This window comes from Triticum urartu, chromosome 6 (genome assembly GCF_003073215.2).
Source record: "Triticum urartu cultivar G1812 chromosome 6, Tu2.1, whole genome shotgun sequence".
Lineage (NCBI taxonomy): Eukaryota > Viridiplantae > Streptophyta > Magnoliopsida > Poales > Poaceae > Triticum > Triticum urartu.
The window spans coordinates 65,345,301-65,358,400 of NC_053027.1; the positions used below are offsets into that span (position 1 = coordinate 65,345,301).

Below are 13,100 nucleotides of genomic sequence, written 5' to 3' on the forward strand. Positions count from 1 at the left end.
ATTATTTTATGTACCTCAAAGCCTGTCAGAAGATTCATAAAAGCTTCATGCAATCCGCTTTCGGCGGACGAAATTCTCTCCATCATCGTATTCATCAGCATACGGTGTTCATCTGAGATGGCTGCTCGCCCCACCAACTCCCTTAGAACATCCGATCGCACACCAGACGGTGCCAGACACTTTTGTCTGCTCTCTTTGGGAGCCAGACACTAGGAGCTTCAGGGGTCGATGGGATTATCTTCTGGCCTCACCGGATTCGGAGAGGCCCTCCGCGACGACACTTCGGGGTCGCCCGCTTCCGGAGCGGAGCTCACCGGATTCGGAGAGGCCCTCCGCGACGACACTTCGGGGTCGCCCGCTTCCGGAGCGGAGGAGTCCGGAGGAGGCGTTTCGCTCTCCATCATCTCTGGAAGAAGATCCCCCGAAGACAAACTCATTTGAGAGGGGCTAAGGCCCGAACTGCAAAGATATAGGCGGTGGTTATTTTCTCAGAAGAAAAAGATGGGATTCCTGTACTATTAAAGTATTTCGGTTCACTTACGACTCGCCGGAGGATTGATCCCCCCATGGACTTTGTGCGACAAAAGCACCCCCCAAGGTAGGACCCTCTGTGGGAGACTTCTTCTCCCGTTTGGAAGCTTCGGCTTCCGAATCTCCGGGCGCAGTCCTTTTCCTCCTCCGGTCATCTTCCTTCATGGAGACGCTCGCTCCCTCGGTAAGAATGGGCAGTGTTGAGGGCCCGCGTCCGCCCGTATTATCCTTCCCAGTATCTTCCTTCAAGGGCTCCGGGCAAGATGCGACCTGGAGCATCTTTTTCCAATACCGGATTGTCCAAACCCTCAGGGAGGGGGACGAACACCGAACCAACTTCGCTTTTGTTATCCAGTCCTGGTCAAAAAGCAAACTCTCAAGAAATAACTTCGTACAAATGAGAGATAGTATGTTCGGCCGGAAGATTCCCTACCTGTTCGGCGGCGCGGTTACTGCTCAGGCCCACGTCCTCGTGATTTCCGGACACTCTTACCTGAGGTCCAAAGAATGACTGGTACATCTCTTCGTGCGTCAGGCCGAGGAAATTGAATGACACGCGTCCTTGGATTGAACTCCCACAAGTGAAGGGGCCGGCGTTTGCAAGGCGGACTTGACGAACCAGCATAAACTTGTATACCGCAACCAACTAAAATCTCCATTGAAGAGATCTCGAATGCGGCTTTGCAGTATAGGCACGTCCTTGGCTGGACCCCAGCTCAGCCTCTGCTGATCCATGACATCAGCTGTGGTGGAGGGCCCGAGCGGAAAACAGGGGCGGCCGCCCACTTGGCACTTCTAGGAGCCGTGATGTAGAACCACTCCTGTTGCCACAATTCAGACACCTCTGAATGGAACCTTTGGGCCATGGAGCTCCCGTCATCTTGCATATTGAGGCACCTCCACACGCCGCATGTTGCCCCTCAATCATCTTCGGCTTTACTTCAAAGGTCTTGAGCCACAGGCCGAAGTGAGGGGTAACCCGGAGGAAGGCTTCACACACGACAATAAATGTCGTAATACGAAGAAAGGAGTCCGGAGCTAGATCATGGAAATCTAGCCCGTAATAAAACATCAAACCCCTGACAAAAGGATCCAGAGCGAGGCCTAGACCTCGGAGGAAGTGGGAGACGAACACGACGTTCTCGTTGGGTTCAGGGGAGGGGACGGCCTGCCCTCGAGCAGGCAGCCGATGTGAAACCTCGGCGGTCAGATATCTGGCCTCCCTCAACTTTTTAATATCTTCTTCCGTGACGGAGGAAGGCACCCATCGGCCTTGAAGGCTAGATCCGGACATGATTGAAGGTTCGGAGCACCTGACCTGAACTTTGGGTGTTTGAGCTTGAGGTGGGGGAAGGATTCGATTGAGCACTTGAGGTGGCCGTTTGGACTTGCCTATAGTCTAGGAGTCCTAGAAGCGGTTCGGTTACCCACGCCCGTATTGATGAGAATCCCGGAATAAGGGGACACGATCTCTGCTTTAACAAGACGTGCCAAGGAAACCGCCTCGCGTGACACGCGGAGGTGGAACAATAAAACGATTCGAATAAAGGCTTGGCCATGGTGTGATGTCACACTACAGAATACGTCAGCAGATTAGATTTGTGTAAATATTATTCTCTCTATGGCAATATGTGGAAACTTATTTTGCAGAGCCGGACACTATCTTTGTGTTCAAAATCTTCTATGAAGTACTTGGAGGAGGAACCCGCCTTGCAATGCCGAAGACAATCTGTGCGTCGGACTCGTCGTCATTGAAACCTGGTTCAGGGGCTACTGAGGGAGTCCTGGATTAGGGGGTGTCCGGATGGCCGGACTATACCTTCAGCCGGACTCCTGGACTATGAACATACGAGATTGGAGACTTCGTCCCGTGTCCGGAAGGGACTTTCCTTGGCGTGGAAGGCAAGCTCGGCGATACGGATATACAGATCTCCTACCATTGTAACCGACTCTATGTAACCCTAACCCTCTCCGGTGTCTATATAAACCGGAGGGTTTTAGTCCGTAGGACAACATACAGCACAACAATCATACCATAGGCTAGCTTCTAGGGTTTAGCCTCTCTGATCTCGTGGTAGATCTACTCTTGTACTACCCATATCATCAATATTAATCAAGCAGGACGTAGGGTTTTACCTTCATCAAGAGGGCCCGAACCTAGGTAAAACTTCGTGTCCCTTGCCTCCTGTTACCATCCGGCCTAGATGCATAGTTTGGGACCCCCTACCCGAGATCCGCCGGTTTTGACACCGACAGGTATGTTACTTGCCCAAGATTCGATCATCGGTATCTCAATACCTAGTTAAATCTCGTTACCTGCAAGTCTCTTTACTCGTTCTGTAATACATCATCCCGTAACTAACTCATTAGTTGCAAGGCTTGCAAGGCTTAAGTGATGTGCATTACCGAGAGGGCCCAGAGATACCTCTCCGACAATCGGAGTGACAAATTCTAATCTCGAAATACGCCAACCCAACAAGTACCTTTGGAGACACCTGTAGAGCACCTTTATAATCACCCAGTTATGTTGTGACGTTTGGTAGCACACAAAGTGTTCCTCCGGTAAACGGGAGTTGCATAATCTCATAGTCATAGGAACATGTATAAGTCATGAAGAAAGCAATAGCAGCATACTAAACGATCGGGTGCTAAGCTAACGGAATGGGTCATTTCAATCACATCATTCTCCTAATGATGTGACCCCGTTAATCAAATGACAACTCATGTCTATGGTTAGGAAACATAACCATCTTTGATCAACTTTGATCAACGAGCTAGTCAAGTAGAGGCATACTGGTGACAATCTGTTTGTCTATGTATTCACACATGTATTATGTTTCCGGTTAATACAATTCTAGCATTAATAATAAACATTTATCATGATATAGGGAAATAAATAATAACTTTATTATTGCCTCTTGGGCATATTTCCTTCAGGGATACCATTTGCCTTGATTAGCTTTCGAATGTTATATCTGTTACCATCAATGACGGCACAAATATCATCTGAGTAGATGAAAACCTCCAGAACCATAAGCTGAGGAAACACTGACTCCCCTATCTCGATCTTCTTCAACGCCACATCCAGTACCAACTCGTTGAGACTTTGGAACCCACTTTTCAATACAATATGGTAATCTTTGTCTTCATAGGAGTCATGGTTTAGGGCAAGAGTGGCAAGAAAGGGCAGTTTACCTAGCTTATTGATGAACTCTTTCGTCACCTTTGTCTGCTCCAAAGACAGTTTTGTCAAGTTTGGGAGATAGAAGCCACTGCTCTCTGGCAGTGTTGGCGGCACAATCACCCCCTTTAGTCTCATTTCCTGGAGTCGCGGAAGGTTGGAAACAGTGAACAAATTGGAGGTAATGCTTTCACCTTCTATGCTTAGGAGCATGAGGTACTTGAGTTTGCATACATCAGTCAAGGCATTAGCATTTCTTTCGGGAAGCTTCCATATGTACAAGGACTGAAGCTGTATCATCTTCTCCAGGGTTCTTCTACCCCAGCCATGAACTTGATCTGGCTCTATGCTCTCTAGAGTCTGCAACTGCGTTAGGCGCCCGACTCGAGGAGTGTCGTGACTTGGTTGTCTCAGACATCTAGTGTTTGGAGGCCAGTGAGCTTTCCAATTGATGGTGGTATTGTAGAAAATATAGGATAGCTAATATTTCTATTGTTCTATGTTGTATTGATCTGACCCAAGTGTGGGGTATATATAGAGTACAATATGAGGGAGAGAGACTTGGAGTAGAGGGCAAGTCGTACACGATTTAATCCTATTCTATCTCTAACTCTTAATCTCTAACTTAAACATAATTATACTTCTAACATTCCCCCTCAGTCGTAGCGGGAGTGAAGCGGACGATTACGACTGAATTTGAAGTCTTGCTCTTTTGTCGTCTTCTCCGCTACGCCATCATCAACTGCGTCTCTGATGCGTCGGCAGTTAAGGCGGTGACTGCGTCCCCTTCTGGTGCCTTCCTTCCTTCCCCTCTATTCCCTCCCGCAGTCACAGTGGGAGCGTCGTGGACGCAAATGACGAGGCGGACGCTGTTGACTGGAGTTGTTGCCGATGAGTTGCTGTAGACGCAGCCCCGTATGTTGATGTCGAGGTAGCCGATCATGATGATGTAGCCGTGGTCGAGGTAGTCATGGTCGATGGTGTGGTCATCGTGGATGATGAAGCCGCACAAAGCCGGAGGCGCAAAAAAATGCGCTCTGACGGAGCTGCAGACATGGACGATGCACCTTGTGGATGTCAGAGGGTGCCGTCGGCGATGAGTCCACCGATTTTGCCAAGATCGGAGGAAGCCCATCGAGCACACATCGGTTTTGCCAGAACCGTGTGGCCGTGTAGGGTCGTCACTGTAGTGACGCCGTGTCGATGCGGTCGTGCCGTCGTCGTGACGCGGTCATTGCTGTCGTCGAGGTCGCGCCTTGCAGAAAAGTCCGTCAGAGGACGCTAGGTGTCCATCTTATGGACGAGGCGGCGGCGGCGGTGTGTTGACGATGATGCTGGTGAAGACCATGTTGATGGAGATCTTGGCGATGAAGTGTCGGCTATGGCGTTGCAACAGCGTATCGACGATGATGTCGCTTGAAGGCGTCCCTCGTGACGACGATGTGTCGATGCCGTGTCGCGCCGGAGAGGTCGATGAAGACTTGCATCTCTCTCCACACCGGTCTGGCATGTGGACGGTGCATGTCATAGTCGCTTCTCGTACATGTGCTCGATGAAGATTTTTGTTTTCTCTTGGGCATGATGTAGACGTACAGCTCGATGATGTGGCGCGGGTCGATGTAGATCGCTCACCGAAGATAGCTTGGTGCAGCGGTTATTGGACGTGGCTCGAAGATTGCAGTCGGTGCAGGTCAGCCGGCTCGATGCAGAAGTAGCGGATCAATGTCGATGTAGACGAGTTCGGCCGGTGCGTTGTAGTCACGTACGCGTACAAGCCGTACGGCTGCTGTGTGCCGTAGTCGCATGGACGGAAAACTGATTGGAGCTGCACCATCAATCGTGGAGTCCGTGTGGAGTCCGTGACGAGGCTGGTGAATCTGCATGGAGATTTGAACATGGACGATCGTTAATTGTATTTGCACTTGGCTCGTCTTTGCTCACGTACTGTCAACATGCATGGACGGCATGTTCCTCTTGTTTTGGGTGGATCGGGAAGCCGCCGCCCTCCCGGTGTCGGTGCATGGTCCCTCCTGATGCCCGGAGACAGCCCGTGAAGTACCTCGGGCGCCGTCGGTGTGGAGATCGCCTGCATGAGCAAGGCGCTGATCGGATCGTACGTGTGGCAGCTGGGCAGTTTAGCGATGTAGAGCCCGAGCCTGCCGCGCCGCATGAGTGTGCCGCTTCCTGGTTTATCGGTGACGGCTTGATCAGATCGGACGAAGAAGTCCATGCAGATGCAGCCGCCGGGAGATCCGCGTATGCGATCCGGATGGATGCCTACGCCGGACGTATTGCATCTAAGGATCACCGGATTCTTTTGGTGGCTAATGAAAAAACTAATCTAATGAGAATTTCTAAACCTGAAATTGATCTACTGCTGAAGAAATTGAAAATTGGATCTAAATTATGAGACCGGTCTAATCTTTGATTGAACGGATGCCGCGCCCCCGGGAAGAGGAGATTAATCTCCCCGGGGGCGGCGCGATGTGGAAGTGGAGGAAGGTCCTAGGATCGGCGTCGTTGGACAAACCACTCTAATACCATGTAGAAAATATAGGATAGCTAATATTTCTGTTGTTCTATGTTGTATTGATCTAACCCAAGTGTGGGGTATATATAGAGTACAATATAAGGGAGAGAGACTTGGAGTAGAGGGCAAGTCGTACACGATTTAATCATATTCTATCTCTAACTCCTAATCTCTAACTTAAACATAATTATACTTCTAACAGGTATCTGTTTCAAAGAGCGGAAGGTGATGCCGAGGTATTGCAAGTGCACCACATTTCCAATATCAGATGGTAGCGTGTCTCCAATCTCAAGGCCATGCAGGTTGATGACACGAAGGTACTCAGATCCTTGCAAGAGTTGCCGTATGGCATACTTGATGAGTATGATCTCCTTGGAGTCGGCTGTGGGCCTTGACCTTGAGTGATGGAGACAAGGGCATGCTTGTTGTTTTTGCTTCTCTTCTTCCTTCTCCTCGGTATCCAGAGGGTCTTCTTCCTTCTCGACGGTACCTAGCTGGTCTTCTTCCTTCCTAGCCTCCACTTCTTCTTCAAAGTTTGACAAGATGGACCGCAGCTTGGGCAAATAATGGTTGGCGAGAGCAGCATACTTGTCCCTATGATTCTGGAGGGAAAGGAGGCATGCATTGGACAGTATACGGAGGTCATCCCCACCATGGACATCCACGAAGCTTGCCTCTTGCGCCTCATGAAGCAAGAAGTCATGGACTTTTGTCTGGATGGCCACACGCTCATCTCAGAAGCTTCATACTCCATTGGTGCAAGGTTCACTAACCGCCTTGCAATTAACTCTTTCAAGTACTGTTCACCCACCTTCTCCATTGCTTGCCATCTTTTGGTCTCAGAAATCCCTCTGCCATCCACATGCACACTAAGTTGCGTGCCCTGATAAGTGTGTTCACAGGCAAGGCAGCAAAATACAAGAAGCAAGATTTCATATGATGTGGAAGGTCATCAAAGCACATGGATAATACGATGTCGAGGCGCTTCCATTGAATGGCGTTGTTCTTGAGGTAGTCAAACACTTTCTCCCATTCTCCAGGATACTCCTTGGTTCTTAAAAGGCCAGATAGAAGGACAACTGCAAGTGGCAGACCACCTGTAATCTCAAAGATGTCTTTTCCGTAGTGGTTCTTTCCAACAGCCTCCTTCACGGTTTTCCTGTACTTTTTACCTTTCTCCTTCATGAAAAGTGTCTTTAGGAATAGGTTGGTGGCCTCATCTTCATTGAGATCCTCAAGTTCAATGGGCTACAAGGTCGAAGGTGATGATTCTGGTTTGGTCTGTGTGATTTGCACTACCTTGCTTCCTGCCATGCCGTCTGGAAGGGCATTTAGTATGCTTTTCCACTCTGTGCTGCTGACTTCACCATCTATAACCAGCAAGTACTTTCCTTTTTCTAACTCTTCCTTTAGATTCTTACGGGCCTCCCCTCTGGAGCATGTAACATTGTCTTCTTTCAAACGCTGAATGATCAACTTCAGGATGTTGGAGGCACTTAGATTTGGTGCAAAGCTCACCCAAGCCTGCGCATCAAAGTGATTCTTGGTCCAGTACTCCTCGTACATGTTCCTCACAAGCTTTGTCTTGCCCACACCACTCTTGCCTATCACATAGATCACTTCTGGTCTTGTTGTGTCAGTTCCTGCCTCTAAATATTTCTTCAGATCATCTAGCTGCGTCTGTCGTGCCACAATTGGTAGCACAATTTTATCCCTGTAGTTTAATTTTATGAATTAGTTTACATCTTCTCCACTCACATCAATTTAAGAATAAACATTACATATTCTTCTTTCTTGGAATGGAAGTTTCATTGTTAATCAACACAACAAATTGCACACCTTTTGGTGCTCCTTGAATGCTTCGGACACATGATGTTAGTTATTATGAGGTAATGTTTCTTGCAGTACTAGAAAAATAAGAAAACCAAGACACACACATGGGATACATGGTTGACTATATGTATGAGTAGAAAATATTTACTTACATCTTCTCGGTACTAGTAGAGGTGTCAGCGGATGGTCTCCAGGTCACAACTGACACAGCAGATGCATCCTCAATTTTGTATCTGTCCTTGTTCGCGATGATGCCCTCTAGCCTTGTATTGATTGATTTGATCCTGCTAGAAAGATTGCGCCGCACGCGCACTTCTGTGGTGAAGCTGGCAAAGAACTTGAGGGTAGCACGAGTCCAGCTTGGGTATCTTAGAAGGAAAAAAGTTAAATTAATAACATCGTCTTACAGTTGTGTTTGAGCATATCTACGACATGTATTATCTGAAAGCTCCAAAATCACCTTTAATTTGCCATCATGTTCATATAGCCTTATTATTTATATGTCAATCACCGAGTGACTGATCTTTTGAGAATGCACGCGCAAATAAGAAACTAAAAGTAATCCATGGCTAAAGCTGGACAAATTTTAGGGAGGTTCAAAATCAGCACCCTGCTCGTATGTATTGTGTGAGGGGTGTGCTTTGCTATAGATAATACACCTGATATTGAGTAGAAAACTTGAGTGAACCTAGGTGTCTTGCTTATAATACGTCCTGACTTGGGCCACTTGAGCTGCGGCAGGCTTATTATTTGTTCTTGCAGTTACCATAGAATAGAAGCCTCTAAAGTGCATAGCTAAAATATTACTAGTGGTTAAGCTATGCAATAAATTTCAGGGCCGGCCCGGTGTTTCGGGAGGCCCTAGGCGAACTCGACGACATGGGCCCTTTAAGTCCTAAGACTGTGTGTGTGTGTGTTTGCGTGATACATATATATAACTTCATTTGCATAATACTAAAACTAAATTTTCAACCACACATCTTTAGTTTGAAATTTGACTACAATAGTTGTTGGACAATGCAAAATAAAACAAACATGACATGATTACCTCAAATAGGAAACAAATTTATTATCTCCTCTGTATATTTTCACAATCTTCATTGACCTTAACATCTGAATTTTCATGCTCGGGATTAGTTCCTTGCCTATGTTCTTCACTGACATCAACAATACTTGAAGATGTAAAATACTTTGTCAAAGAACCCTTCAGTGGTTGGATTTTCAGATGTATTTCTTTCTTTCTTTTTCTTTTTTCAGCACCCGACAAATACTTCTTAGGCAACATGGCATACTAATGTCCTAATATTACGAAGCAAAGAGTAGACAACGAATTGGAAATTTATAGATCGTATGATCAGAACCCTAGACATGTACACAGAATGACAAAAAATTAGGATGGTTGAATACATACTATGAAAGATTGAATTAGAAAATTATACATAAAAAATTAGATACTTCATGGGATGAATCGTGGATGAATAGTTTAATATACGTACTAAAGAAACTACTGAAATTGGGGATGGATGAATAAATCAGGAACATCCGAACATGAATATTGGGTACGGACCTGCGTTCGCATACATATGTATTGCCGTATTGTTGGAAAGCCGAGTTGTCGGATTGCTGCGTGCCGCGGCGGCAATGAGCGGCTGAGGCACCGAGCGAGGAACGACGGAGCGACGGGTTGATGAGACGACGAAGAAGAACCGACGAGTGACGAATGGGAAAAGTCAGATTTTTTATTTTTGAGAAGAAAGGAAAAGCCAGACATTCCGATTGATTTGTTTCACACGTACGCGTGCATCGAGCGGCTGTGACTTGCGTGCGCGACGTTTCGCTATGCATTACCAGGCGATCCGATGGGCCGAGCCCATCTTGTTTTCTTTCTCTCATAATTTTTCTCTTGTCTATTTTTTTTGCTGGGCTATACTATATGTGTACTACATCATGGGCCCCCCTCTGGCCTGGGCCCTGAGCCGTCGCCCCTCTGCCCATGCCCCAGGGCCGGCCCTGATAAATTTACACGGTCTAATACCAAATTCTATTGTAATTTGAGTGATTTAGTAATGAAATAATTCTAAATTACAACTATGGTTCATCTGTCTATAGAATATGACAATTTTAACATTTTCTTTTCCTTTTCAAGAACCGGATGCACCTTTAAAAAATGCCAAACGTCCTTAAAATGATTATAGATGTAGTCATAGTAGTATTATTTCCGTACATGGATTAATTTGCTGCGGAGAAGTTGTGTTTAGGAGTTGCATTATCATATTTGGAGGAAACAATACACTATTCTTCCAATTTTATTTATTTTAGATTCTCAATGCAAAAATTGCTTATTTTTCTAGATCTGCATTTATTATTCCATTGTAGTTTTTTTTGCATTTTTTATATTTCGGGAGTTATTTCAAAAATCTTCATGTATATCTAGAAATAAATATTATCATGTATATCTAGTTGGTGTCCGCAAGACAAGGGATTGTATTCTCTGCTCATGTCATGGAATGTGTAAGCATACATGGGATTTATTCTCTGCTCATGTCATCGAATGTATTCGAGAAAAAAAAACATTTTTAGGCTCAATTTGGCATTGTGGTCGATTATCATAATTCTGTTTGACCAACAACCTTTTATCGATATTACTATTTGTTTTTTTTCTTAATCTTATAGTCCACTTGAAAGCGGATTAGAACCACAGTTGGAAACAACAACAATGTAAATAATTGGGAAAACAAATCATTTTCTGGTTATGTTATACTTCAAAAAGATAAAAGTGATTAGAATTAACTATGTTTTCCTTCCAAAGTTTATCTTATTATTATTTATTTACCAAAAATAAACTGTCATCTTCTCTACAACAACTTGGCTAGCGTTATCCATGGTGTCCGCAGCCTTGGCAAGAGATTATATACAATTCGTACCATCAAGAATCATCTTTTAAATTTGTTATATTAGAGAGCACACAAAAGTTCAAGCTACTAGGATTAACTAATATAAGAAGTGAGCCTAGCTGGCTAGGTGCCCATTGGTCAGAGCTGCTGGGCAAGAGAAATCCACGTAGACCTATTACCCAAAATGGTTTTCGCAGGGCCGTACCTCAGAAATCCGGGCTCCGGTGCAAAATCACAATTTAGGCTCCATTTAAAGGCCAAAATAAAATCTTTATTACTTTGAATTATTAATTTAGTATCTTGTACTCTTAGAACCGTGCCTATGTGAAAGACATCTCCGAAAATTATAATGCAAGCCTGATGAATAAATTCATGAAAGAGCAGCAAATTAACTTAAGAACAGGGGTATACAAAACAAAAGGGACAAATGACCTACCGTTGATTGTTGAGGGATGCACAAGAAACGATGGCTCATAGGACTCTGATTGCTCTGCACCTCGACGAAGAGAAAGAAAAGAAAGTCTGAGGTAGCACCGTAGTAGCCAAATGAACCAGCAGTTCATAGCCATCAATCGTTCTGTTTTCAAAAAATTGTGAATCCACTAAGAGCATCTCCAACCGCCGCGCCAAAAGACGTGCGCGGTAAACTGAGTTTTAACGCGTGCGGAACGTTTTCGCGCGTTCCAGCGGTGACGAAAAACTAGCACGCGTCAGGGAAAAGGCAGCAGCTCGCGCGTTATTTTTGGCGCACCGTTTTCGGTGCGCCTTTAAATTGCGGCGCTCGCCACCCGGCTATTCCACACTCTCTTCTTGTTTCGCTGCCACGCGCGCCTTCCCCGCTTCCTCGTTGCTTCCTCGCCGCTCCAGCGCCCCGCCACCGACGCGCCACCATGCTGCCGCGCCGCCGAGGAGCGTCGGGCTACCGCGGTGTAACACCCTCGATGCGACTATATCTTCCATGTGTCGAGGCACGACTTAGAGGCATAATCGCATTGAAGGCATATGTCGCAAGTTAGGCAATCTTCACAACATCCCATGTAATATAGATAATAAAGAGGGAGATAACATAGTTGGCTTACACTCGCCACGTCAATCAAGGTACATAAATAACATTATATCATCCAAACACTCATGGCCCGACTATGGCGCCAAAAATAAAAGATAACCCAATATGCGACATGGTCCCGATCACCCCCAACTGGGCACCACTACTGATCATCAGGAAAGGAAACATAGTATCGTTGAGAGTCCTCGTCGAACTCCCACTTGAGCTCAAGCACGTCACCTCGAGCGGAATCCTCAGGCCCTGCATCTGGTGTAATAGTAATCTGTGAGCCACAGGGACTCAGCAATCTCGCACCCTCGCGATCAAGACTATTTAAGCTTAATAGGTATGGCAAGGTAAATATATGTGGAGCTGCAGCAAGCGACTAGCATATATGGTGGCTATCCTGTTCGCAAAAGAGAGCGAGAAGAGGAGGCAAAGCGCGAGCGAGAAACTAGAGGACAACCTGCGCAAACATTACTCCAACACCGTGTCCACTTCCCGGACTCTGCCGAGAAGAGGCCATCACGGTAACTCACACTGTTGACTCATTTTAATTAAGTTAAGGTTCAAGTTATCTACAACCGGACATTAACAAATTCCCATCTGCACATAACCGCGGGCACAGCTTTCGAAAGTTCAAATCCCTGCAGGGGAGTCCCAACTTAGCCCATGACAAGCTCTCACGGTCCATGAAGGAATAGACCTCCTCCCGAGACGTTCCGATCAGACTCGGTATCTCGGTTCTTCAAGACACTTCGACAGGTTAAAACAAGACCAGCAACACCGCCTGAATGTGCCGACAAATCCCGATAGGAGCTGCACATATCTCGTTCTCAGGGCACACTCAGATTGTCCAAACTTCCGGTAGGCCAGCCCAGAGTTGCCCCTGGTGGCCACCAGCGGCTGATGAGGTGGACCAACACTCAGAGGAGCACTGGCCCGGGAGGGTTAAAATAAGATGACCCTCGGGCTCCGGAAACCCAAGGGAAAAAGAGGCTAGGTGGCAAATGGTAAAACCAAGGTTGGGCATTGTTGGAAAAGCTTTAATCAAGGCGAACTGTCAAGGGGTTCCCATTATAACCC

General features: G+C 46.4%; 1 pseudogene; it reads right to left on the bottom strand.

Annotated features, from left to right (window-relative positions):
• LOC125516557 overlaps positions 1-13,100 on the bottom strand; it is a 66,984-nt pseudogene that overhangs the window by 31,111 nt on the left and 22,773 nt on the right.